This window comes from Ochotona princeps, chromosome 24, assembly GCF_030435755.1.
Source record: "Ochotona princeps isolate mOchPri1 chromosome 24, mOchPri1.hap1, whole genome shotgun sequence".
Lineage (NCBI taxonomy): Eukaryota > Metazoa > Chordata > Mammalia > Lagomorpha > Ochotonidae > Ochotona > Ochotona princeps.
Window position 1 is genome coordinate 14,470,831 of NC_080855.1, and position 21,316 is coordinate 14,492,146.

The following is a 21,316-nucleotide window of genomic DNA, read 5'->3' on the forward strand; positions in this document are numbered from 1 at the left end:
CCTGGCTCGAGCCCCAGCTTCCTGCTCCTACATACCTTGAGAGGCAGCCACGACTGCTCAGCTATCAGGGCCTCCGTCACCCAGGTAGGAAGAGACCTGGCTTGAGTTCAGGGCTGCCAGGTTTTTTTTTGTTTCTTGTTTTTGTTTTTGTTTTTTACCACACCCCAGCCTTGGCTGTTGTGGGCATTTAGGAGAGTAAATGAGCAAATGAAATGGGATTTCTCTGTCTCCATCCCCTCTGCCTCTTGCATTTAAAACACAAGAGCAACAAAGCTCTGGGAAGGGCAGTTGTGATGGGTTTGCCCTGGGCATCTATTGCCTGGGCTAGGGATGCCCTAGTGGCTAGATGTGTCCGTGAGACTGATCCTGGGAGAGATGTGAACACTGGAGAGGAGCCCTGCCATCTGTGTGGGTGGGTGTGGTATGGCATGGTGAGGGCAGTTCAGTTTGTTCCCTGTACCCCTGTTCCCATCCCCTGCAGACAGGTTGCATCAGTGGTTTTTCTGGGTGCAGATAGCAGACTGTGAGACCATGTGGCCTCCATGACCATGTCAGCCCTAACTAATAACAGGGTGAGAAGCCCACCTCAGGCACCCCCCTGCAGCATATGAACATACATGCTCTTTGGGGTACCTGTGTTCCCACTTCAGGGCCAAGTCACTTGCTTTTCTTCTGCCAAACCCACCTTCCTCGCATCTGTCCCATGGTCATGCCTTCTCATGACAGCATCAGCATCAACTTCTCAAGTCTTCTGAAGTCAGGCTCTGCTTTCCTTTGTCACTGTGGCCACCCATTTCCTTCCTGGCCCTTGTCACCCCTCGAAAGATGTTTGTTTCTTTGGTGACTTGCCATATTCCAAATCTCATTGTTTTCCTTCAGGAAACCTGATGGCAGGGCCTGAGAGGAGCAGCAGAGGGTGGGGTGGGAAGCTGGTCTCCTGGGATGCGGAGTCCAAAAAACAGAGGTGGGACCCAGTTTGCTGTGGACTCCTGGTGCTCAGCCCCACAGCAGACCCCCAGAACCGGCAGGCTGAGCCTCAGGGCCATTCTTGGGAAGGACAGGGGCCAAGCCTTCACTGGCTGACTCTCATGTCCAGTTGGTTGGGGGCTGCCTGGGGTGGCAACTTTCTGATTCCTCCCAGCTACTCTGCCAGGGACCTAGACAGATCCTGAGAAAGCCCCTTCATTTGACTGGAAACTTGGAGCTTTAACAGGTACAGGGGGCCAAAGACTGGGAGCCCAGGAACCTCCTGTTTGCAAACTGGAGGACCATACACCCTGCAGCTTGGGCTTCTCAGCCTGCCCCAAGGGTCTTTCAAAGAAAGAGGGGGCCAAGATGTTAGAAGTGGCCCATCTCAATCAAGTGGCTCTTGTCTGACTTCTTTAGAAGCAGCCGGGGCCAGGGCGGGCTCACAGCCTCCATACCCTTCCCCACAGCCTGGGTTGTGTGCAGGAACTGTTTCTCAGATACTTGCAGCAATGTGCAAGCCCTGCAACAGGTCCAGGGATCCAGGCCTTTGTCTTTCCGCTCTCCTGGACCCTATTTGCGGAACAGTAAGTGACTGCTCCAGCCCAGGCTGAGTAAACTGAGGTCACTTTCCTTGGTTTCCCCACCCCCTCCCTCAAGCCCTTCCCCCAAAGGCTTTGGCCAAGCCAGGTTGCTCACTCTTTGTCACTCTACCTCCTTGCAGGCTGGCACCAAAAAGAGTCTCTGACAGCACAGGAAACAAATACGCACAGGCAGGGGGCAAAGACGAGGCCATGGGCATGGAGAAGCCTTTCAGCCCAAGACAGGGCAGAGGGCAGGAGCCCTAGGCATGGCCCCGGCCCAATGCTGGAGGCATTCTAGAAGAGTGGTCACACTGCTGCCTGCCCTCATACGGAATGCGCATCAGACAGGGCGACCCTTCCATCTTTAGCCATGAGCTACATTTCTTTTGTAAGATTTGTTCATTTTTATTGGAAAAGCAGACTTACAGAGAGAAAGAAAGACAGAGAGAAAGATCTCCATCCACTGATTCACTCTCCGAATGGCTGTAACATCCAGAACTGAGCTCCACTCCCAAGCCAGGAGCCAGGAGTCTCTTCTGGGTCTCCCACATTAGTGCAGAGTCCCAAGGCTTTAGGCCATCCTCTGCTGTTTTCCCAGGCCATAGCAGGGAGATGAATGGGAAGTGGAGCTGTCGGGACATGAACTGGCGCCCAGATGGGATCCTAGTGCAGGCGGGGAGGTGGGACTAGCCAGTTGTGCCATGGCATTGGGCCCTGTTTTTTCTTTCTTTCTTTCTTTTTTTCTTTCTTTCTTTCTTTCTTTTCTTTTCTTTTCTTTTCTTTTCTTTTTTCTTTCTTTCTCTCTCTGTTTCTTTCTTCCTTCCTTCATTCCTCTCTTCCTTTCTTTCTTTTTCTTTCTCTTTCTTTTTCTTCTTTTATTGCAAGAGTGACACAGAAGGGCCCAACGCGATAGCGTAGTGGTTAAAGTCCTTGCCTTGAACACACCAGGATCCCATATGGTAGCCGGTTCTAATCCCAGTCACCCTGCTTCCCATCCAGCTCCCTGCTTGTGGCCTGGGAAAGCAGTTGAGGACAGCCCAAAGCCTTGGGACCCTGCAACCGCTTGGGAGACCTGGAAGAGCTCCTAGCTCCTGGCTTTGAATTGGCTCAGCTCCAGCTGTTGCACTCACTTGGGGAGTGAATAGGTAGACGGTAGATCTTCCTCTCTGTCTCTCCTCCTCTCTGTACATCTACCGTTCCAATAAATAAATAATTTTTTTAGAAAAAAGAGTGGCACAGAAAAAGATTGAGAGACAGAAAGATCTTCCATCTGCTGGTTCACTCCCCAAATGGCTGCGATCGCTGGAGCGCGGCCAGGTTTCAGTCTTCTGGACCATCTTCTGCTGCTTTCCCAACTGCATTAGGGAGCTGGCTCAGAAGGAACTCAAACCGGTCCTCTGCTGCAAGATGTCGGCATCGCAGGTAGCTCCCTAACCCAGCTGCCCTAATGTCAGCTGTTGTTTTTGACTCCTTCCCAATGGCAGCCCAGCTCAGAGCTGCCTCAGTGACCCTCTGCATCCCCTCGTGACCCTCGCCTTGGCCTCTCCCTCCCCACCAACACATGTTAAGCCCATATGAAATGTAGGGAGACTGCCTCACCCACCCATGAGGGCAGCATTCCTTAGCCAGAGAGGCTGAGTGAGCTACTCAGGGTCGCTCAGCTGCGAAGCTACAGAAACAGCAACAATTCCTGCTCCCTGAGCGTGTTCTGCCTGCCAGGAGGCTCAGCTCAACACTGGTGCCAGTACTTCCCTCCCCCGCCACCCCCTCAACTCCACCATATCACTGCCATCATCATAACTTACAGGTGAGCTCAGAGCAGTGCAGCTGCCATGGTGGGTCTGTAGTGCCCCCATGAGAGCTGGGGGCTGGTAGGAGCATAGACAGTGCCGAGAGCAGCAGAAGCTCCCACCCTGCATCATGCCCAGGACTCAGCAGACCTGGCTTGTGCTGCCCACACAGGGCACCCACTCATACCCACCAGGCAAATTCCCAGGAACTGCTTGGAGCCCGCCCTATCTCCAAATCTTCTCATGAACCTATTTATCACTAGCTTTGTTGACTCTGGGCCTGTTTCCTGCTAATCTCCCAGGCAGGACCGTAGTTTTGGTGCAATCACCTGACAGGCAGGGGCACTGCCCCTGTGCCTCAGCCTGGGTGGCATCTGACACTGAGAGGGGCAGTGGCCATGCCAGCTCCACCCCTGGGAGGCCACAGTGTGCAGGGAAAGAGGGAGGGAAGGAGGGAAGGAAGGAAGGAAGGAAGGACGGATGGACGGACGGAAGGCCAGCCAGCCTGGATTCCCCTAGGATTTGAGCATGCATTCAGCAAACACTGATTGAGCACCTGTTGTGTACCAGGCACATGAGAAGGCAGCAATGAATGAGACAGAACTCAGAGCCTCCAGAAACCTGCATGAGAGATGATTAAAACGAGGACAGTCAAAACCCCAACCTTTCTCCAGTAAGCTGGAAAGTGCTGAGTGCTTGACCAAGTGAAAATAGAGCTGAGGAGAGGGGAGGAAAGGAGCGATGACTTCATGTGTATGTTTCTTTCACCACGTTTAAAACATCTCTGTTTTATCAGACAAAGATCTGGCATCTGCTGTTTCGCTTCCCCAAATGCCTGCAATATCCAGGGCAAGGCCAGGTTAGAGCCACCTCCCAGAGTGTGCGTCGGCAGGGAGCTGCATCAGAAGCAGAGACAGGGCTTGGACCAGGCCGTCCGACTCAGCATGCAGGTGTTTCAGGCATAGTAAATCTATGTTTAGGGAAATAGGAGGTTATCAGGGAAGGTTGGGCAGGGACAGGACATTGAGCAAAGATTGAAGAAGGCCTGAGAGGAAGCTGTCAGTGGCAAGAGGATCCCAGGATGACAGAATGGCCATGCAAGGGTCATGGGACACACAGGAAGAGCGGACAGGTTGATAGAGCTGGAGAGGAGCTAAGGAAAGGGGGAGAAATGTGTTGAGAGATGCTGGGCGGCTCAGGAGGGGCCTTGGGCTTTTCTGAGTGACACAGGGAGCCCTGGAGCAGCTGCGAGAAGAGGAAGGGCAGAGCATGGCCTGGGCTCCAGCAGGAGCTCTCAGATCGCTGCTGGAGCACCTGGGCGGGGCGAGAGTGGACAGGAGGCAGGTGCCTGAACTCCAGATCAGTGGTATAACAGGGCCCTGCGGCTTTGCCACAAGGGCTCACACACACACTGCACACAAGGACACAGAAACCCTGGGACCAGCTGGGGGCGATTCACCCAGAACCTGCTTCCCCTCCTGGACACCCTCTGCATGTGTGTGAAGTCAGCCCGCCAGCTGTTTCCAGTGTGACTGTAAGGGATCCTCACGGTGTTAACACTGTGATCCTGGTCCCTACCCTTGCCTGTACCCTGCCCATGTCTGCCCGGCCCTGGAGGGAGAAGGATCTTCCTCAGGGAATGAGCCCAAGGCACAGAGCTTTCACCTTGCCTGAGATGGGCCGTAACGGGCAGAACCTTACCGCGTCCATGAAGGAAACCTGTGGTCACTTATTCCTAGAAAGGGGCCACACCCAGGGTTGGTGCACGGGCACCGGTGCCTGTGGCCAGGAAGAGGGAGGGTGTAGTCAGGCAGCCTTAAGTGGGGGGTGGAGCAGGGTGAAGGGCACCTCTGGCTGGCACCCAGTAATGGCCTGGGAAGGAACCCTTCGCCCTGAGGTCCCCTGTGCACCTGCATCAGCCAGAGCTCCCCCTGCCCCCTTCTGGGTAGCACCCTGTCTCTGAGCCTTGGCTGCCCAGGCCATGTCATAGGCACAGTAACCTTCCCCTGCTGGAACTGTGCAAATTCAGTCCAGCTCAGACATCACCCTGTGGGCACTGGAAAAGTTGGTGAGGCTGTGGAGGAGAGAACAGAATACGCTGAGACTCCCAGTTCACTCTGTCCACAGCCTAGCAGCTGGTAGCCACCACTGTCCAATCCCCAGTGGTGTTAACTCTATAGGACTGCAAGGAGCAGTTCAAATATGCCCAGCCAGCTCGGTGCCAGCCAGCTCTGGCTCACAGACTTGGTCCACCCCAAGACACCAGGGTGAAAAGGCCATACGTATGCGGCATGTGCTTGTGTGCTGAGGGTCTTCTTGTTGTGACCCCTGTGTGCTGAGCACAGCACACACACACACAGCAGCCACACCGCACTGGGCTCTGTGTGTGATCTAGGGGTGTGTGCAGGTCATCTGCAAATGCTACACCCTTGTATATAGGGGTACATGGGTCCCTGTGGACTTCAGCATCTTCTAGGCATCTCAGGAGGATCCCCCTCCCACATGCAAACACACAGAGGGGCAATGGACTATGTACTGATGTGTTCAACAGAAAGCAAAGCAAATCCCAGAGGTTGGCAATACCAATGCAACTCAAGACCCAAGAGTAAGGGCAAGAGTGGCCCAGTCTTCACCCTAACCCAGGGGTGCAGCCTCCAGTCCAGGCAGGGAATGAAGTCTGTCATGGAAGATGAAACCCCAAGCCAGAGAACGCAGGGTTGGGAAGAGGCAGGGAACCTAGCGTCTTGATTTCACCTCTGCTGAGCTGCTGGGATCTCAGGTTGAGAGTTCAGTATGAAAGCTGGTTTCTGCAGCTGGCACAAGCTCTGGAGCAGCCCTCATCACAGCAAGTTCCTCCCGGCTTAGTCTGAGACAATCCACCCCCCATGGGAGAATGCACATGCGTGGCTGGGCCACATGTGCAACCTGTTCACCATTCCTGGGGTGATCTCCACCAAAGCCACTTGCAACCCAGGTCAAACCACTCCCCAGCCTCACCCCTGCACCCACAGACGCCCTGTTTTTCAGAAGGCCTCCTGGGAGCGGGGACTTGTGTTCAAGAAGAGGTAGATCTTCTGCCATGGCTCAAGAGATAAGGAATAGAGCAGAAACCAGGAGAGCCAGCACACAGAGCCACTTAGCCATTCGGTGATACTTGGGGCACCTTGCATGGCCTCAGGGAAACAGCTGGCTGGGAGGGGCCTGTGCTAGGCAGAGACCGGCTGAGGTCTGTACCCTGGACACTGACCTTTCCCACTGGGGGTGCTGCTACAGGAGTATAATCAGCAACAGCACAGGCTCTTGGGCCCCAAGACACTCATAGGACGGGCTTCCCCGTGCCTCAATTTCCCCTTCTGTGGGATGGGAGCAGTTAATAGCCCTTCCCTCCAGGCCCTGAGAGGACTGAATGAGGACTGCCCAGCCTGGTGGCTGAGTTTATTACTAATGGACAGACAGCCAGGCCGGCTGAGGAGCCACCCGGATGATCGATCCAATGCAATGAATGGACAAATGAGAGACACGAATCAATGAATGAAATGTTCAGTGTCTGCCTCCCAGGCCTAGGGCAGAGTGGGGTGAGGGGGATAGGAGAGGCCCACCCTGAGTCAGCTCCCCACCGCCCCAGGGCTCAGAACAGGTGAGAGGTCAGGCGATGGCCATCCCTGCAACATGCTCAAACCATGACACCCCACTTAATCACTCCCCAATATCATGCCAAGCAGCCACAGGATTCCCCTGAGTCATGGCTCCTCCCCTAGTCGTAGCAGACATGAGTCAGGGCTTTATTGGGGTGGGGTGGGTACAGGTGGTGAGAGTCACAGACAGCAGGGAGTTGCAGGCTACAAGTGGGGGAGCAGGGCAGGGTCCTTGACTCCTCCCTGTTCCAGTTTGGGGGACCCTGGGGGCGCCCACAACACTACATAACAGTAATGACAGGAAGTGTGTGTGTTTGGCCGAACCCCAAGCCAACAGCTAAACACTGATTTGCTCATTGAATTTGCATTTACCCCTAAGGAGGTTGCAACCCGTGCCAACCGCAGGGCCATGCCCATATTCCACCTGGTTTAGACCAGAAAAAAACGAAGTCACCTGGCTTACTTAGTCCACTGTTGGCCTCATTGTTCCCATTTTACAGAAAACAGCAGCTCGGTCCAGCTGTCAACCTGGGAAGGAGAGGCTGAGGGAAGCGCCTGGGGTTAGGTGGACGCTAGGGCAGGCTGGGCTGCACCTGCCTCAGGGCCCGAGGTGGTCCTGAGCACCAGCACAGCTGCGGTGATCTCCAGGCCAGGGGAATTCAGGGCAGGGGATTTTGGACAGTTAGAGGCCGGCTAGGGGCTTTCTTACCCTCTCGTGGGACTGTGTGTGTGTGTGTGTGTGTGTGTGTGTGTGTAGGGGGCATGGCTGAGCATCCATCTTTCTGTCCTTCTGGGGACTCTCACTAGAAAAGGTGGGGGACCAGGAAGATGGGTGTGTGTGTGATGGGGTTCCAGGCAGGTAGGTGGGCACAGCATTCTCCCCAGAGAGCATCCTTCTAGAATGTTGTACCTCCTAGGATGGAGGCCCTCAGTTAACTCTATCATACACCTGCATGCCCACCCCTACCCCCAAGGCTTCTGGGATTTGGGAGGGACTGATGGGAGGGGGCTCCTCCATCCATCTCACAGCACTCCTTCAAGAAGAGTTTTTGCTTTCTCGAGAAAAAGGCCTGGAGTGTATCCTGAAGGGGAGAGGCAAGTTGTAAGAAAGTAACACCCCACCCCCACCCCAGCCCACCTTGATTCTTCTGCAAATGACCAGCAGGCTGCTGTGTGAAATGGACCTGGCAAGGGGCATCCGAGAAGTACACTTCCTGTTCCGATCCCAGCTTTCTGGAAGAGTCCAGAAGGGACAGAGTGGAGCCAGGTAGGCAATTTCCTGCAGGAGGAAATCGCGCCGCTTCTGGGAACTGGCATGCACTTTGAGCCCTGGGAGTGCCCAGCTGTCCCTGCTGCAGCCTTCTTCCTCCCGGGGCCACAGCCACACTGCTAGGAGCCTTCCTGTCTGACACCAGGTGGGTCTGGATGCTGTCCAGCCACCTGTCCATCTGTGGGATGCAGTGCCCAGCTAGGACTTGGGCTCGTGATCCAGGCTGGGACATGCAAACTAAGCCCTGAACCTCCCAGTCTGGCCCAGTCTGTGCAGAGGAGGCCACACAAGTCCTGCTTCCTGTTACACTGTGGCTATGCAAATGGACTGGAGGGTGTGCATTGGGGCCTCTCCTGGGGCAGGTTTCCCAGAACCATGCACTGATTGTCCTGAGAATCCAGGCTCCCATGGGGCTGATGCGGGAGGAGGCTGGGCATAGCTCAGGTCCTTGTCCTGGGAAAGCCCACACCTGGGTCCCTTGCACCTGCCCCACCCACCTTGAGAGCTGGCCAAACCCTGCACAGCTCAGCACTGCATCCCAGCCCCTGGTGCCTCATAGGCATGAGTACAGCAGGAGGAAAAAGCTGGTGGTCTTGCTGCCTCTTGGTCCCTGTCCCTGAGATCACCGCACACCTCTGAATATGAATGGGGAAACTAAGGCTGTAGAACACGCCAGGGATTTGCCTGGGTCTCACTCCCACTCAAAGTCCCTCTTCTGGGCTGAACTGCTACACCAGTCCCAGCTTGAGCCTGCCACACCCACAGGTCCCTGGTCAGGCTGTCCAAGGGGTTATCCTCAAACTGATATGTGCCTTGGTTGCTGCCCCCTAAGGCCTGCCCCCACCTGGCCTCCTCTCCTGGCTGTCTTGCCCCTAAGATGCAAGCATTGCCAAAGCATAGCCAGGACACCCATGCCCTGGGGTGGGGGACCTGGCCTGGGGAACGTGCGTGGAAGTGTCCAAGGGCGAGGTGGGAGAGGGGACACGAGATCCCAAATGCCCCCTGCCCCTTCACTAAGAGTCAGCTGCCAGGGACCTCTGGGTAGAGAGCTGGGCAACAGTGGGATGGGTCAAGTTCAAGATGACCCCCTTGACTCCAAGCAGCACTGACCTCATTTGCTGGGCTGCTGAGTCTCGTCCTAGTGCTTCCCGGAACCATTTGGGGGGTGGGTACTTAGGACACGGAATCCAACAAGGTACATAATTTCCCTCTTTCCCTATACTGCACCATCTGAAAGCTGGTGGAGGCCACAGATGTGTAGCCTGGTGGCACTTTCTTCTCATGCCACCCCCAGCCACGGGCACAGAGAGCAATGAGGCTGTCCCCCAATATCCCCCAGGATTCTTCCTCTCTTACTCCCCTAGCAGCTGGGCCCCTGCCCTCCCAGGGTAATCAGGTGAACAGTGGAGGAAGGAACTTTACTTTGACCCTGGAACCAAGCCCTGTGAGACAGACAAGGCTAAGGGAAGACCCTGCGGGGCCCCACTGTGGGTCTGATGATGGAGCTGGTCCTGCAGGCCTGGCAGCCCCCACTGACACCGAGAGGAGGCAGCGGCAGCAGTGGAGGGTCCTGCCTGGCTTTGGGCAGGGTCAGAGCCCTCCTGAGTTGCAAGACCAAGTTCTTCTTCCTCTTGCCCCTGGACTGAAGCATGGGACTTGTGGCAAGGATTCACTGCCTTTCTGGGCCTTTCTCCCCACCACACATCCCAGGGAGCTCAGTAATGGGGCCTGAGTCCTCTCATCTCCCCTTCCTCCCACCCAGCAAGCTTTGGGACCCACTGGCACTTCCTGCTCTCCCATCCCAGTCCAGTCCACCCACAGCAGTGGGCTGTGTCCCCGCTCCCTGCTAGCCTAGCTCCCCAAACCCCTCTCCATTCCACATACCCCCTGCCTTTTTCCATAGTTCCTGGTTGCTGGGCTCCATCTGGCCACAAGGCCTTCACACATGCTGTTGCTTGGAGCCCAGCAGGGACCGCTGCCTCGTGCCCTCCCTCTCCCCCAGGGCACTGCCATGTGGCTGATGGGGCACCACACTTAGGCCAAAAGGCCAGGCTGAGGGCAGCCAGAGCTGCCACCCCTGAGGGCCACAGGGGTCCATGCGAGGGCAGGGACATTCAGAAGGGACCGCTTGCCGCCTGTGAGAGTCCCGTGGGGAGCCTGGTGAGAGGCTGCGGGAGGCTGCAAGGGTGCTGGGAAGCCAGCCTTCTCTGGGCTGTGAAGATGTCAGCGTCCTGGCCAGATCCTCTCTCCACCACCCTTGGCTCTTTTCTGTTTCCTCCCAGGGAGCATTCCCCACCAACAACCAGCACCTGTCTGCCCTTGTCAAGACCCTGTCAGCTGCCAGGAACCCCTGGGAATCCGTACCCCGCACCTGTGTGCAGCGAGGAGGTGGTCCCTTAGCCAGCAGGGAAGGCATGGAAGTGTTCAAAACTCCTGCTTACTCGCCTGTGGGATCCCCAGAGGGACCCATCACCATGTCACAGTCACTGAGAACTTATCTGGGGTCAGCTTCTGGGAAGCCCATGCTGAGGTCACGGATGGGTCCCATGATTGAGGGCGGGACTGAGAGGGAAGTCTGTGGAAGGGTCAGTGGAACCCAAGCTGGGCACACTGGACAGAACCCCTTGGTGCAGGGTTAGAGGCCAAAGAGCTTCTTGAGGAAATAAGTTATCCTGTCAGCAGTACCCAAACTGAGCATTAACTCAGTCTGCTAACCTTGAAAATGGGCTCCCAGCCCAGAGCAGGTCCCCTGCCGACCAGCCATGAGGCGGGGCCCGAACTGGCCAGCACTTTCCTGGCCTGGGCCAAGCACAGCTGAGGCCGGGGCATCTGCTCAGGGCATGGCAGATTGGGGCCTTCCTGGCAGGCACCTCCCCTGGGGACAAGGCTGGTCCCAGAAAGCGTGAGTCATGTGGGAAGCAGCCCCCTCCCCAGCCAGGCTGGGCCAGGAGCTGCCTCCCTAGGGCCTGGCTCCTCTTCCCATCCCAGAGTCTACAGACCCCTCAGGGCACAGCAGCTGTGGCTCTGCTCCCAGGAACGGAGCAAGCCAGGCCTTTCCAGAATGAGGCGTCATGATCTTGTACAGAGCTGGGCTTTCTGACCCCTCTCTGCCCTTCCAAGGCCACAGTGCCCAGGTTCCCACATGGGAGTTCCCCAGGCACATCCCCCAGCAACCTATGGAATCCTCCTGATAGGGCACATGCCAGTCATTCAGATGCCTTCCTGGCACAGCAGGGCAAACAAATTCCCAGGGCATCCCTAACCTAGGAGCCCCTCCCTGCTCCCCACCATGTTCCCGCTACTCCAGGTGATGCCTGGGGGCTGGGGAGGAGTAGGGGGGACACTGCCTCCTGGCTTCCCAGCTGTGAGTCCTGACCAGAGCTCCTCCCATACCATGGGCCTCCTCCTTCTCCTTGCACTTGCCTGCCAGGCCTCACAGGGGCAGGGGGCAACAGGTCACATGCTCCAGCCAGTCCTGCACCAGGAAGGAGGGGTGGGGCTGCTGGGGGCAGGCAATTCTGGCTTGAGGAGTCTCAGTCTCTCTCTCTCTCTCTCTCTCTCTCTCAATCCCACTCTCTCGTGCTCTCTCTCACTCTGCCTGTATCCTACCTTGGAATGCCTGGCTTTCTGACTGCAGCTTCCCACTAATACAGACCCAGGGAGGCAGCAGTTGGGTGGCTCAAGCAGCTAGGTTCCTGCTAACCAGCCAGAAACCCAGCTGCAGTTCCTGACTCCTGCCTTCAGCCTGACCCAGCCCCAACCCTTGCAGGCATTTGGAGAGTGAGCCAGCGGGCAGGAGATCACACTCAACTCTGGCTCTCTTTGTCTCTCTGCCTGTCAGATTAAAAAGAGAAATTGTGACAGTGTATAACATATGTGTTGTATGTGAGAGCACATGAAGTATCTTCAAGATTCCAACGTATTTTTGCATCAGAAAGCATGTGCGATGTGTCCACATGTGTGCAACATGCATGATGTGATGTGTGCTTGAGCATGTAGGTGCAGTATGTGCTATACATGTGCACATCATGGTGGCATGTGCACCTGGGTGAAGCATGTGCACATACATGTGTCACATGTGGTGTGAGATGTACTTGGTGACTAAGTAAGGAGCTACAGGCTGGGTGCTGGGCACAGGACCCTTCCAGAGGAAGTGCCTGAGAAATCCCCAGCCATGGCCTTCCCCAAGAAGGGTCCCCATCTTGGGGAAAAGAAGGGGCCTCAAGACTGAGCTGCTTCTGCGGGCTGTGTGACCTCTTCTGTTCCTCAGCTTCCACATCAGTGAGATGGGAGCGAGGATTCATGGGGTAGTACTTGTAGAGCATTTTGCCCAGAGCCTAGGGTATGTCAACTACTAGACAGTGTTATCAGCTGTTCTCATCAACTCTTTCATTTTTTTTTCAAAATACTTAATTTTTTTTAATTTACAGAGAGTTTCTAGTTGCTGGTTCATTTCTCAAATACACACAGCAACCAAAGCCAGGAGCCAGACTCTTTTTTTTTTTTTTTTTTTTTAAGATTTTATTATTATTGGAAAGCCGGATTATACAGAGAGGAGCAGAGACAGAGAGGAAGAGCTTCCATCCGATGTTTCACTCCCCAAGTGAGCCGCAACGGGCCGGTATGCGCCAATCCGATGCCGGGAACCAGGAACCTCTTCCAGGTCTCCCACGCGGGTGCAGGGTCCCAAAGCTTTGGGCCGTCCTCGACTGCTTTCCCAGGCCACCATCAGGGAGCTGGATGGGAAGTGGAACTGCCGGGATTAGAACTGGCGCCCATATGGGATCCCGGGGCTTTCAAGGTGAGGACTTTAGCCGCTAGGCCACAACGCCGGGCCCCAGGAGCCAGACTCTTAATCCAGGTCTCCCACACAGGTGTCAGGAATCCAATCACATGGGTCTTAGCAGAAAGCTGAAGTCAGGAGCCGGAACCCGAAGTCCAGGCTTGCGGGTGCAGGATGCAGGACGTGGTAGCCAGGGTCTTCACTGCCTGCCCCAACGCACTGATTTTCTGATTCGTATTGGAAACAGGTGTGTCCTGCTCATGTGGAACTCCAGGCTCACAGGGTGAGGGCAGCGGTCATTGAAGTCAGAACAGGAATCATGGCTGGCCAAGGAGGTGGGCGGGGCCCAAGGAAAACTGGAGTGCTGGAAGTGTCCGCTCCTTGTCTGTGTGGGGGGTCCTGCAGGCTAAACCTGCGTCACAAGTGCTCAGGCTGGGAACGCATGTGTAGCCTGGCAGTTGGAATCATGGAGACTGGGTCTGCAGTCCAGCTCCAGCCCCTGCTGACTCCAGCTTTCTACCAACACAGCCCTCAGGAGGCAGCACCAATGTCTCAAGGAGTTGAAAGCCGACCACTTGCATGGGAGTCCTGGATTGAGTTCCCAGTCTTGGCTGCTGGGGGTATCTGAGAAGTGAATCAGCAGATGGGAGCATGCACTCTCACACTCTCGAATGAATCCACTGAGTCATCATCTCAGATACATCTTCATGATCAATCTACGAGAGCATCTTTCAAAAGATCTCAGAGTGTGTGTGACCTCTGATCTCATTATTTCCACCCTTAGAAGCATGTCCCCACCTTGGACCTCAATGCACATTGCCCCAGATTACCCATGAGCTAGGAAGAGTTGGGATGGAATCCTTATACCTGTCCCCCGCAAAATAGGGGTAAGGCTTGCAAACCTCATCGTGAGTGAGCAAGCACCACACACCAAAGACCCTGTGAGCCCATGCCCAGGAAGCATGCAGAACAGGCCAGTTCACAGAGACACACAGCACACTGCTGGGAGCTGGAGGGCAGGGATGACAGCTGATGGGCTCAGGATCTTGTTTGGGTAAGGAAGACATTCCAGAGCAAGATCAGGAAGTGGCACAACACTGTCTGTGCCAGATGCCATGGAACTGCTCATTCTGACATGATGATGACTTTATTAACAAGTAATCCCTGGGAGTTGGTGCTCTGGCAAGGTAGGTAAAGCCACCACTTGCAATGCTGGTATCCTATATGAGTGCCTGTTCATGCCTGGCTGCTCCATTTCTGATCCAACTTCCTGCTAATAGATTAGAAAAATAGCAGAGAAGGTCCAAGTGCTTGGGACCCTGCCACCCACATGGGAGACCCTGGTGAAGCTCCTCCAGGCTCCTGGCTTAGCCTGGCCCATCCCTGGCCATTATAGCCATTTGGGGGAGCAAACTAGCAGCTAAGAGATCCCTCTCTCCCTTGAACTCTTTCAAATATATATATATATATAATCAGCTATGATAAAATCTTCCCAATTTGCAGGTGAGGAGGTGTAGGCACGGAGAGATGAGTGGCGCTGTCTGAGGTGGCCCAGCAGAGCAGGGTGGGGCTGGCCCCCCGGCCTCCCCCAACCGGGGCTATGAAGCATCTGCCCCGCTGGCAGGCACAGGAAGTGTTCCTGGAAAGCAAGTTCCTGGTAGAGACCAAAGGAGATGCCACAAGAGCCCCAGGCCAGGGCCCTAGTCCCCACCCTGGATGCTGCTGACGCTCCCCGCCACCCCACTTCCCCACACTCCCTCCCTCAGCGGGCGCTAGGCAGGTCCCAGCCCCGAGTAGCACAGCATGTCCTCTCTGGTTCTCAGTAGGCGGGGAACAGCCTGTCCCTTTGAGTTTCCTGTCACCTCCACTGGCTGCCTGTAGCCACACAGCTGCCACCCCAGCAGCCACCATCCTGGGTCCCAGAGATCTCCACCCCTTTCCACTGTGCAGCCCCAGGAAAGTGTCTCCACCTCGCTGAGTCCTACATGGCTCTTTCATAAAATAAATAAGCCAGACTGGTCCCCAGGGTAACCTTGCATGCCAGCCAGAGGTGTTTGGGGGCCATGGAGTGTGGGAGGACAGCCCAGCAGGGACAGGCTTTGTTTTCTTTTCCAATGAACTGATATGGTAACATGGTTTTGTGAAAGGGGTGCACCCTGCCCCCACATGACTGGATAACGGTGGACTCTGGGTCCTTTCTTTCCTATCTCAGAGCCCACCTCCCTGCCAACTCTGGCAACATTTAGGAGTCGGGTCTCCTGCATGTGCCCGGCACACCTCTAGGCTCTGGAGGTGCAGTAGTGAACACACGAAAATCCCTGAGTGCATCCAAGAGGGCCTTTGCCCTGCAGGTATGCACCGGTTGTGGGGTGGGGATGAGGGATGGGGCAGCAGGCGTGTATGGATAGTTGAGCCATTCCCCAGGTAGCCCTGGAGGCCCTATGTGTGTCCCCTCAACAGATACTGCTCCATGGGTTTCTCTCCCCACAGCCGGCTTGGTCTTGATGGGGTCGGCATCACCCAGCTCCTCTGAGTGCATCATAGCAGATCGAGAGCCGAGGTCAGCGCACTGCACTCACAGGTGGTGTCCTTGCTGGCTAGCGGCACACCCTGGGCACCAGGAGTGGCCAAGCCCCACCCCCAACCCTGGGCCTCTGGGGTGCTGCCTGCTTTCTCTTTCCAGCAGCCTCTGCAGCCCCCACTCCCTCACCGCAGCTATTCTGGGCCTCTGGCCCCTTTCACTTTCTGCTCTGCCTCTTCCTGCCTTGGTGGTTCCCCGCCAGCCCCTGCTCCCCCAGGCGGAGACCTCCCCCTCACACACCCCAGCCTGCTTTCTGCAATCCCCCTCCCTCAACTCCTCCCCCATCAGCATGGCTGGCCCTGGTTCCACCCAGAAGCCATGGAAGATGCCAGAGATCTAGGTTCAAATCCCTTCTCTACCCTTCCCTGGCTGTTGAGACCCCGGCCCAGCTCATCCCTCGGAGCCTCCTGTCCTCCTCTGGGAGGTGAACTTGCAGCTGCCGTGCCTGTGCTTACCCAGCAGGGCTGTGGGAAGGGACCGGTCCCAGCAGAAGCTCTCAAGAGATCACTCTGGAATGCCCTCAAAAATCGGGCCGTGGCACATGCTAGGCTGAGTCTGGGAAGCCCCAGAAGGGAAGCTAGAGCTAACTGTGAGGCGCTGTCAGCATGTGCAAAGGCCCAGGGGCACACAGAGTGGGGGCTTGGGGGAAAAGGAGGGGATAGGGAGGAGAAGGCAGAATGAGGTTGGTCTGTTGGACCTCACCACACAACCTGCCAACCCTTAGCCAGACTGCATGCAACACAGCAGGGCTGTGAGCCTCAGGCCATGAGTCTACCCCCATCGGCCCAGGCAAGTCCTGAGGCAGGGGCCAGGCCTGCCTGGTCTCAGAGCTCCCAAGAGCTGCGCAAAGCTTGTTCAGAATGGACAAAAGGAGGCAGTCGGTGAGCAGTGATATTTGCTGGGAGCTCTTGGGCCAGCACTGTGGTATAGAAGATAAAGCCACCACCTGGGGCACTGGCATCTCATAAGGGTGCTGTTTGGAGTCCCAGCTGTTCTGTCTCTGATACGATTCTCTGCTAATGTGCCTGGGAAAGCAGAGCGTGGCCCAAGTGCTCGGGGCCCTGCCTCCACATGGAAGACCTCCACATGGAAGACCTTGGAGGGAAACTCCTAGCTTCAGAGTGGTCCAGCTCTGGCTGCTGTGGTCATCTGGGGAGTGACCAACAGGTGCAAGACCTCTTGCTCTCACTTACTCTACCCTTGAAATACGTAATTGTATCTTTTCTTTTTTAAAGCTCTGTGCTTCTCACATGTTTAATTTTTAAAAAACTTATCTACTTGGAAGGTAGAGTCACACACAAAGAGAGAGATCTGTGTGCTGCTTCATTCCTTCAATAACAGCAATGATGAGGGTTGGGCCAGGCCAAAGCCAGGGGCCTAAGCTCCATCCAGGTCTCCCATGTAGTGGCAGGAGCTTAAGCATTTGGCCCGTGTTCCAGTGCTTTCCCAGGCACAGTAGCAGGAAGCTGGATCAGAAGTGGAGCAGCCAACTCTTCAACCAGTGCTCACATGGGAAACCCCTATGTCATCATACCATCATACCCTTGACTTAAAAACAGGAGAAATATATTTTAGTGCGGAACAGTGGAAATCCATGTAGAGTTGTTTTCACAAGATGCGTTGTCCAGAACTTTCTGAAGATTCCTGTGTGCCTATCCCTTTGTGTGACACAGGAACCAAGGAGTCTCTGTCCCAGGGGCCACCCCACCCCACCTAACCCCCAGAGACCTCCGTCGCTTCCACTGTGCAGCTCCAGGAAAGTGTCTCCACTTCTGAGTCCTATGTGGCTCTTTCATAAAATGAAGATGCTAAACCTTCCTTCCCAAGTCTAACATTTCATGGCAGCAACTCAAAAGGACTGCAGAGGTCCCGCGAAGCAGTAAGAACAAGCATTTCCACGGGGTCCACAGTCACTCAACATGATTATCTTTTTGGAGATTTATTTCTTTATATTTGAAAGATGGGGTTATAGAGAAAGGGAAAGAGAATCTTTTATCTGCTGGTTTACTCCCCACATGGCCTCAATGACCAGGGCTGGGCCAGGCTGAAGGCGGGAGCCTGGAACTCCATCCAGGTCTTTCACACGGACGCAGGGACCCAAGTACTTGGGCCATCCTCTGCTTCCTCAGGCACCTTGGCAGGGAGCTGGATGGAAACTGGAGTAGCCAGGACTAGAACTAGTACTCATCTGGGTGGCAGCCTAAGCTGGCCCTAGATACTTGACAATAATAGCAGTAATCATAATGGCCAGCAATTATGGACACCTATCCTGTGCCAGGGGCACAGTGCTCATAGCTCCTGTCCGGAGCTCTCTTGCACCAGCTGAGCCCCTTGCAGTGCCCTGCAGTCGCTTTGTGGTCTGATCCTGCTCCCTGCCTCACTGACCTCTCTCCCACTCTTTACCCCTCCTGTGCTGCCCTAGATACCTGCTTCTTTCTTCACACCTGCTCTATCTGCTGCCTGCCTGTCCCCTCACCTTCCTCTTCATGGCCCGCTTCTCAAAGGTGCCTGCCTTGACCACTCAGGTCCAATAGCCCATGCTTAGTACCTTTCAGCCCCCTGCTTGTTCTGTTTGACTCTCTAGTGCTTATTTCCACCTGACACCCTGCTAGCATTGACCTCATCTTCTTGGTCATTCTTCCTGCTAGTCTGTGAGCTCAGTGCGGGCAGGGGCCTTTATCTGTTGGGTTCACTGCCAAGAACTCAAGGCCAGATGACTGCCTAGCATACGGAAGGTGCTTAACCAGTGTTTGTGGCTGGAGTGGACAAATATGTGCCCCAGTACCAGGATGTACAAGTCAGGGCCTGAACTGAGAGCTGGCAGATCCTGAACCTCAGGCTGCAGGTTTGGAATTCTCCCCAGCACCTGCTTCAGACTGGGGCTTCTGCTCCTGCAGGTAGCTCTGCAGTCTCAGCAGCCTGCATGGGTGGCCTGGGGGTGGGAGAGCCCTAGAGGCCTGGAGCAGGAGTAGGGGGCACCCAGGCCTTTCTGAGAAGGAAGCAGGTGTCAGGAGGAAGCCCTGAGAGCCAGACCAAAGCCGTCAAGGACAGCTCAGGGACCACAGCCGATTGTAAGCCAAATCAGGCATTTACTTGGGCCATATCAACTGGGGCATCCAGGCCTGGGTGTCTCAGTGGGACACGGGTACATGCTGGGTCTTTTAGGGTACTCTTTTAACTGTGTTTCTGCCTGTTCAGATGTTTGTGGTGGAAGGGGTCTTCCCTTTTCTCAGATATGGGAACTGAGGCTCAGGGAGGTAAAGGGATCTTCCCAAGGCCACTTCCCAGGGTCACTAAAAAGAACAGATGGCAGTGATGATAACATGACAGCCAAGGCCTAGGTACACTTGCTTGGGGGAACCAGTGGCATGTTGTGCGGGCACTGGAGTCACCCCAAGGCCAGGCCTTGAGGCAAGAGGCAGTGGCTGAGCTAATCAATCATCAACTGATGACAGCCTGGGCTACTACTGTCTCCACCACAGCCTCCTGAGAGACCTGGAATCCCAGTTCCAAGAGCTGGGTAGGACCATTGGTGGCCACTGGCTGAAGCAGCAGAATGGCAGCGTTGGGGCTTGAACCACATGCGTGTATTATCTCACAGGCCTTCTGGGCCAGGACGTTAGCCTTGGGTGGGTGTTCAGTCTGGTGGTTAAGACATCTGTGTTGGAGTCCCTAGGTTTGATTCCTGGCTCTGGCTCCTGATTCCAGCTGCCTACTCATGTACCCGTGAGAGGCAGCAGAGAATGGTTACTCAGGTACTTGAGTCCTGGCCACCCAACCTGGGAGACTTGGATTGAATTCCCAGTGCCTGGCCCAGCCATGGTCATGGCAGCTCTGATTTTTAAGATTTATTTATTTTTTATTGGAAAGACAGATTAGATTTATGGAGAGAAGGTGAAACAGAAAGAACTTTCACCCACTAGATCATTCCTCAAGTGGCCACAAGGGCCGGAGCTGAGCCCAGCCACAGCCAGGCACTTCTTCCAGGTCTCCCCCCCCATCCCCGTCACCCATCCCCGCTCAGGTGTCTGCAGCCACTCCCTCCCCAACCGCTTCCCCAGCTCCAATATCCCCGTGGCATCAAGGTGGGGGGGTGGGGCGGGGATGGGAGGAGGCTTGCGTCCCCTGCAGATGAGATACTGGGTTTCCCAGCACCTATCTGTGCCCGGGCAGCAGGAAGCTACCAGCCTCCATTGCAGCCCCCAGCCCCACGGGGTGTCATGCAGGGCAAGGCACAGGCAGCCCACGGGCAGGAGAGGCCAGGCAGTGCTCCGTGGCCACAGCAGATGTTCCGGACCAGGGACAGCCTCAGAACCCACCTCCTGGCTCCGCCCCTCCTCCATCTTCAGTGCCGGGGCACAAGCCAGCCCAGGGCTGCAGCCCTGCTTGACGTTGGTCCCCAGCAAGCCATGTGATGAACCCAGGCCACAAGAAAGAGGTTTCAACAAGCGTTATCGCTTCCTGGAACTCCGACTCGGCGACTTCCCCGAAGACCGGCTGTGCCTGGCGGGCGGGCTGCGTGCCTCGGGGGGTAAGCTGCTCCTTTCTTCCTCTGCTCCTGCAGCTGTCGCCTAGCTGTCTCACTCCGGCTGCCTGGAAACACTCCGCCCTCCAGCCACTCAGTCACAAATCACCTTCTCCCCACCGCCCCAACGACCCTGCAACAGCCTCCTCCCTGGGGAGCTCAGGCTGGAGTGGGCCAGCCAGACACCCCTTTCCACTCTGTCCCTGAATAAGCGGCAGGGGCAGGCAGGCTTGGCAGCAGCCATGCCTCAGTGTTACCCTCTGAGAAATGGATGCAGATTTTCCACCTCACGCTAGTCCACAGGCAAGGAGCCATAGGGCAGGCCCTTGACTTCTGCTTCTGTCTGGCTGGGGTCCCCCTGCTTCAGCAATGGGGAGGCGGATCAGAAACTCGAGTCTTTGGATGGCTCATTGCTGAATGGCTGCTACCAGTCTCTGGAAATGTCCCTTCCCCAATTCCCCTGGTCACAGAAACCAGCTTGTAAATATACCTCAGGCCACAGCTGGTCCCCAGGGAGCCCCGAGGGGTGGGGTGTGCAGGAGAAGAACCTGGGTCGAACCCGGATCCCTGGTCATGGTTTATCCAGGACTCAGTTTCCATGTCTGTAAGGGGAGGACGAGATTAGCTTCCACCATCAGAAATTGCCATCATCTTGTGGTTTTGACTTAAAAGCCAGATCATATTGTAGGACTTACCTGGGGAGGTGGGGAAGGAAGTCCACCCAAAAGGGGGCTTCAAGGACTAGTATCACCCCTAACCCCCACCTGTAGCAAGGGCACTATGGAGGAGAGGTCTTATGCCACAGGACAACACAGATTTTGTACTTCCTGTAGGAACACAGCACCAGTGACAGCAGTGACAGCAGATGCCTCCAGTTCTTTCATCTGTTCCCTTGGGGATCAGACCCAGAGCAGCTTCCACCTCTCCTGGGCGTGGCCTGTGGGCCCTAGAAGAGGTGTCAGCGTTTGTCACACAATCACCTGCACTTCATGTCATCCAGGAGTCCCCGATGAGCCCCCTCAGCGGGCACCTGGCACCCAGGTGGACATATGAGCTGGCCCTGCAGCATCCTGGGTCACTTATTCCACACACCCTTGCTGGGAACAGTCACTCCACACTGCACGCATGGTGGATCCTTTCCACTCAGTTTTCACATGACCCTAAAACCACTCTAAAAAAATA

General features: G+C 55.6%; 1 long non-coding RNA gene across 1 annotated transcript; it reads left to right on the forward strand.

The window, feature by feature from the left end:
- On the forward strand, positions 1 to 21,316 carry LOC131483233 (uncharacterized). The gene is made up of 3 exons (XR_009247578.1): positions 1 to 84; positions 15,241 to 15,379; positions 20,968 to 21,316. It is a non-coding gene; the product is annotated as an uncharacterized LOC131483233 (long non-coding RNA).